The sequence below is a fragment of the Mirounga leonina genome, unplaced genomic scaffold, assembly GCF_011800145.1.
Source record: "Mirounga leonina isolate KUSES-001 unplaced genomic scaffold, KU_Mleo_1.0 Mir_101595, whole genome shotgun sequence".
Classification (NCBI taxonomy): Eukaryota; Metazoa; Chordata; class Mammalia; order Carnivora; family Phocidae; genus Mirounga; species Mirounga leonina.
Genome location: NW_023270158.1, coordinates 6875216 through 6881761, shown reverse-complemented (window position 1 = coordinate 6881761; position 6546 = coordinate 6875216). Strand labels below are relative to the sequence as shown.

Sequence of the window (6546 nt, the reverse complement as noted above, 5' to 3'; positions counted from 1 at the left end):
TAAGATATAATGGCTTAGAGAAGGGAAAACCTGGAGAAAAGGAATGGGTCAAAAGCATTTTGTAAAAAGCATATTTAAGAGAAAAAATTCTTGACACTTGAATTTTTGGACCTGAGGATAAACTAGACATTTATCAGGATTGCTTCATTAAATTTGATTTCATTAATTTACAATTCTAAATTGTTAATCAAGAACTGACACTGAAAACCATCATGCTGTTTGCTTAAACTTATACAATGATATATGCTAATTATTTCTCACTGAAACTGGGGGGATAAGAGTAGTATAGATAAGTGAATTATAGTTTATTTTTATAATGGAATATCATACAGGAATGAGAATATTAAAAATTGCAAAGTGCCACTTTGGCAGCACATATACTAAGATTGAAATGATACAGAGATTAACGTGGTCCCTGCGCAAGGATTACGGGCAAATTCATGAAGTGTTCCCTATTTAAAAAAAAAACTACATCAAAAACTAATGATGTACTATATGTTGGCTAACTGAACATAATAATAAAAATAAAAAATAAAATAACCCCCCCCAAAATCTACTAATATTCAAAACAGTGAGTGAATCACATGAGAATAATATTTAATATAATAATTCAAATGCAAAAAAAGTGACACTGATTATGCATTATTTTTAGAGACAAGATAGGGGGAAAGCAAACAGCAGGATGGCATAGAGGGGGGGCATTCTCAAACCCATCAAAACCTGTTCCCTTTTTATAACAATTTTGTAGGCCCTCTTTATTACCCTGAAATGTAATTCATATATAATGTAATCTGCTTACATAGATAAATTTTTAAAAAGCAATAAAATATCCAAGCTGTAATATAAAGGAGCAATAAAAGGAAAGTAGTTTCAATATGTTTTATTAAATATAATACATTATATAGAAATATGTAATTTATAATATGTTTCAATATACATTTAAGCATGACTGCACTTTAAAACATGATGTCCATTGCTTGGATCAATTATTATAATCAATGTGAATAGAGCAGCTAAAGCTGCAGAATGATACAAGTGTGTTGTATTGATGACTCAAATACATATGCAGCATTGCCTCAGGAATATTGGTTTCCTGAAAGGTAAACAACTCTTGGTAAAGTTTCAAACAAAGCTCAGGAAAAAAATACAGTCTTTCTTTAATTTGTACAGTGGTTGCATTTCTAGAAAATTCAGTGCAAATTAACACCTTGCAAAAAACACTTTGTGTGCCATGGAGTTAGGTTCTAGGTATAAATACGTACAAATGGGATTTTCTTCTACAAGACTGGTAAGACATTAGAAACTTATGTGGACTATAGAATAGTTGTTGTATGTCAGTGTACTGCTCCTTGTAAGAAATCTATCATCCCTGGCTTACCAAATGTTTGTGTTATCTTCAATTCACTGTGAAAATTAAAAATCACCCCCAAGTTTCTAAAATACTCCTTAGTGGCAGTTCTGAGCCTGGTAAGTGTTGGTAGTCAACCACGTAAAAGATTTGTGTAAACTCTGACCTAATGTTCTCTGAAAACAGTTACATCTTTTTGAATCTCAGTTGAGAGAATGGGAGGGAATGGAACTAGGAGTGCAGAAAAGCTATTTTTCATTTTAAGGTGTAGACACTCTTACTGGAGAGTTTATCAATCATACAGCAGCTTCAAGGCTTTTTTCCTGCTAGCGCTTTTGAGGGATCTTGCTCAATATTCTTCTGGGGCTCACATCTCACTATTCTCAAGATTAGAGTTACCCTGATACAGTACAAAATTTTCTCCTTTTTTTGTGGCTCTTGATTAGGCTACCTAGTTCTTTAAGAAAATCAAGGCTAGGAAAACTCTCAGTGGTACTCATCTCCTCACACTACCTGATCCCCATCCATGCCCCATACCCTAAGTATCTTCACTGGATCTCCAAGTCAGAGGCTCTTTCTCACCTTACACTGTTGGAGCACTAGGATGTCAGCCCAGGCTGTTGGACTAGGCTCTCTGAGTCTAGGCAGGGAGAAAGAATGACAAGATCATTGGAACTAAGAGTATGTTTCTAAAACCCAGATTCTCACTCTAACAGGAAGGTGAAAAACAAATGCCTTTAACATATTGGAGTGGTAGTAGTTGAATTTACTTTTTTCTCTTTATAGTGGTAAGCAAAAGTGATATATGGTATTATTTGCTTACAATTCTTCTTTCCCTCCCTGTCCTTGTCATGGATTCCTCATGTATAGAATATACTTCCTGTATGCACTAATGTTTGGCTTTGTCATATGATTTGCTTTAGTCAATAAAATGTGGGCAGAATTGAGAGTATGACAGTTTTCAGCTATAAGCTTTAAAGAAACATGGAAAGTTATTGCCAGCCCTCTTGTAAACCTGTCCTCTGTCATGGAAAAAAAATTAAATGTTTAATAGATGCTGGTTCCAGAATAAAGAAATGTGCAAAATAGACAAGCAATCACTTATAGCTAGGAGCCAAGGCAGTCAAGTCCATTTGACCAAGAGCTGACCTGTAGACCTGTAAGAAAGAAAGAAATATTTGTATTTATGTGGTTGTAAGGTACTGAGAATTGGAGGGGGAGCAGGGATAGGGAGAAGTCTTTGTTTGTTAAACAGCATTAATGTAGAAAACCTGACTAATACAGCAGACTAGTTTCATAGTAGGCACCTCACAACATCATGAAAAGACACCATACATTGAGTTGTGGTCAACAGCCAGATTTGCCCCTTGAAAAATAGGCTCTGACTTGGAGATTCAGTAAGGTCCTTAAGGTTTTTGTCAGGGGGTAGGTATCAGGTGGTAGGAAGAGACGAGTGCCACTGAGTTTGCCTAATCTAGATTTTCTCAAGGAACTGGGTGGTCTATTAAAGAAAGTAAGAGTTGTATAACAAAAACATTTTGCACTGTATCAAGGGTAACTTTTATCTTGAAAATGGTGAGATCTGAGCCCCAGAAGACTATTAAGCAAGATCCTCAAAAGCATTAGCCCCTAAAACTTGAAGCTGCTGTATGGTTGAAACTCTCTCCAGGCTCTTTGCACTTTAAAATTCTTTCATTCAGTGGAATGAATGAAAAAGAACTCAAGGCAACGGATAGGGACATCCGGGTGGCTCAGTCAGTTAAGCGTCTGCCTTCGGCTCAGGTCATGATCCCGGGTCCTGGGATTCAGTCCCCCATCGGGCTCCTTGCTCAGCAGGGAGCCTGCTTCTCCCTCTGCCTGCCGCTCCCTCTGCTTGTGCATGCACGTGTGCTCTCTCTCTCTCTCCCCCTCTGAAAAATAATAAAATCTTTAAAAAAAAAAAAAAGGCAGTTTGGTCTAAATTGTAATGGAGACTGTTTTGGAGAGCTGCTTCAAAGTTAATTAGCACTTAGAGACTTGGTAAGGAAACCTGAAAAGTTATATTGGAATTAGGGGCATCATTTACACAGCTGAAGGGAATGCTTGGATTGCCAATTGAAGTTACCATGGAGAACCTTATTAAATTAAGTCTAATGAAGGAATGGGATGAAACAACTCTCATCAACGTTTCAAATCTTGTAGGATCATAGAATATTTTCAAGCTGGAAGGGATCTTGGGATTTGGTCTAATGCTTTAATTTTTACGAGGAAATGGAGATGCAAACAGATTGAATTGGACTGCCCACACTCACATGGATAGTAGCAGATTTGACACTTGAGTCCAGGATCCTGAGTCTACTGCCCCTTTTCATCTTTTGTTCTTTGTCTTTTTTATTCTAAATTCTAATCACTGAATCAAATTATCTTGGAAAAGAAAAGAAAAAGAAAAAGAAAAAAATTTCTCTTAAAACTGCTGCCTAATCTTTTCCTCAAAAGCTTGATATTTTGCTGAGAAACCATGGACAATTAATTCAGATCCTTAGCTTCTTTCTACTCCAACATGGTGTTTGAAGATATTTTTCTTTCTGCTACTACTTCTTGAAAATTATAGTACTTCAAAGCCTTATGTACATTTTACTTCATAGAGGAGGTGTTGGCAAAACACAGGTGGCAACATGAGTGGTTTTTAAAGTCCTAAGGATATATACCAATAAAAATACCGATCTCTGTTTAAGGGAGGATAAAGAAGGCCTAGATTGCTTCCTACTTGCTCTCAGTGAGTTCTGTGTAGCCTCTTTTTAATGAAAAATTTTTTGAGGTAATTGTATATCACATGCAGTTGTAAGAATAGCACAGAGCAATCCAGTGTACTCTTTACCCAAGTTCCCCAAATGGTAACATCTTGAAAAGCTATAGTACAATATCACAGAGGTTATTGAGATAACCACCAATCTAATTCAGATTTCCCCAGTTTTACGAGCATTCTTGTGTATGTGTGTGTGTGCGCGCGTTTAGTTCAATATAATTTTATCACACGTACTCATGTACCACTACTTAAGTCAAGAAAAAAAAAGTTTGGTCACTACAAGGATCCCACCCAGTCTCCATCCTAATACCTAATTTGTTCTCTATTTCTATAATTTTGCCATTTCAAAATGTTATTAATTGAATTATGTAGCATGTAACATTTTAGGATTGGCTTTTTTTTTATTCAGCATGATTCCCTAGAAATTCATCCAAGTTGTTTTGTGTACCAGTAGTTCATTCCTTCTTACTGAAGATTAGTATTTTGTTGCATGGATATACAATAGTTTGTTTAATCACTTAACCTGTTGAAAGACATCTTCATTGTTGCCAATTGTTGGTTATTATGAATAAAGCTACTATGAACATTTGGGTATAGCTTTTTGTGTGAACAAAATTTTTATTTTTCTGAGGTAAATACCCAAGAGTGCAATGGCTGACTTGTATGGTAATCACATGTTTAATTTTTAAAGAAATTGCCAAACTATTTTCTAGAGTGGTTGTATCATTTTACATTTACACCAGCAATGTGTGAGTGAGTAATATTTTCTCCACATCCTCACAGCATTTGGTGTTTTCACTGTTTTTTAGTCATTCTAATGGGTATATGGTAATACTTCATTATGGTTTTAATGAGCATGTCCCCGTTTATCATTGATGTTGAACATTTTTTCATGGATGTGATGTGATGTGGGTTTTTGGATAAATTTATTAAGTTTCTACTTTTATGGATTGTGTTTTTGGTGTCAAATATGAGAACTCTTTGCCTAGCCCGATACCCTGAAAATTTTTTGTGTGTTTCCCTGAAAGTTTTATAGTTTTATGTTTTACATTTTTAAAAAATATATTTATTTGACAGAGAGATAGAGATAGAGAGAGAGAGAGCACAAGCAGGGGAAGCAGCAGAGGGAGAGGGAGAAGCAGGCTCTCCACTGAGCAGGGAACCCATCACCAGGCTCGATCCCAGGACCCCGGGATCATGACCTGAGCTAAAGGCAGATGCTTAACTGACTGAGCCACCCAGGTGCCCCTACATTTTACATTTAAGTACATTATCAATTTTGAGTTATGTTTTTATACTGAGGACTAATTAAATCAAGGGTTTCTTTCCCTCATTTGTGTCCAGTTGCTCCAGTATCATTTATTGAAAAAGCTATCTTTCCTCTTTTGAATTGCTTTTCTTATGTACCTTTGTAAAAAAAATTAATTAAACATACTGATTTGGGACTTTTTTTTTTCTAGTTTCTCTATTCTGTTACATTGATCTGTGTGTCTATCCTAATGCTCATATCAAATTTTTTGATTATGTATCTATATAGTAAACTTAATATTAGGTAGAGTGATTCTTCCCACTTTATTCTTCTTTTTCAAGATTAAGTATTCTACAGCCTGCATTTTTATATCAATTTTAGAATAATTTGTATCTACAAATTATTGCTGGAATTTTGATAGGAATTACATATTAAACCTAAAAATTAATTTGGGGAAAATTGACATGTTTGCTATGTTGACTCCTCTAACATACGAACAGGATATGTCTTTCAATTTATTTAGATCATTTTTGTATTTTGTGACCTTTCCAAACTCATTTTTTTTTAAGATTTTATTTATTTATTCATGAGAGACAGAGAGAGGCAGAGGCAGAGGGAGAAGCAGGCTTCCCGCCGAGCAGGGAACCCTATGGGGGACTCGATCCCAGGACCCTGGGACCATGACCTGAGCCGAAGGCAGACGCTTAACGGACTGAGCCACCCAGGCGTCCCCCGAACTCACTTATTAATTCTAGGAGCTTTTTGGTGATTTCTTGGGTTTTCCTACATAGGTAATCATGTCATCCACAAATAGGGACATTTTTATTTTCTCCTTTCTAAACTGTATGCTTTTTATTATTATTATTATTATTTTGGTCTTATTGCAGTGGCTCTAACTTCAAGTATTTTGAATAAGAGTGGTGAGAACAGACATTATTCCCTTTTTGCTAGTCTCAGAGAGAAAGCATCCAGCCTTTCTCCATGAAGTGTGATGTTAGCTGTAGTTATTGTGTAGATGCTCCTTTACAAGTTGAGGTAATTTCCCTCTACTCCTAAATTGCTGAGAGTTTTTATTATGAATGAGTATTGGATGTTGTCAAATGCTTTTTTCCCTGTAACAATTGATATGATCATATTATTTTTTTCTTTAGTCTGTTTATACAG

General features: G+C 35.7%; 1 non-coding gene across 1 annotated transcript; it reads left to right on the top strand.

Annotated features, from left to right (window-relative positions):
- The first annotated feature begins 357 nt into the window (after positions 1 to 357).
- Positions 358 to 460, top strand: LOC118008068. Its single transcript, XR_004678559.1, has one exon. It is a non-coding gene; the product is annotated as a U6 spliceosomal RNA (small nuclear RNA).
- Positions 461 to 6546: the final 6086 nt, after the last annotated feature.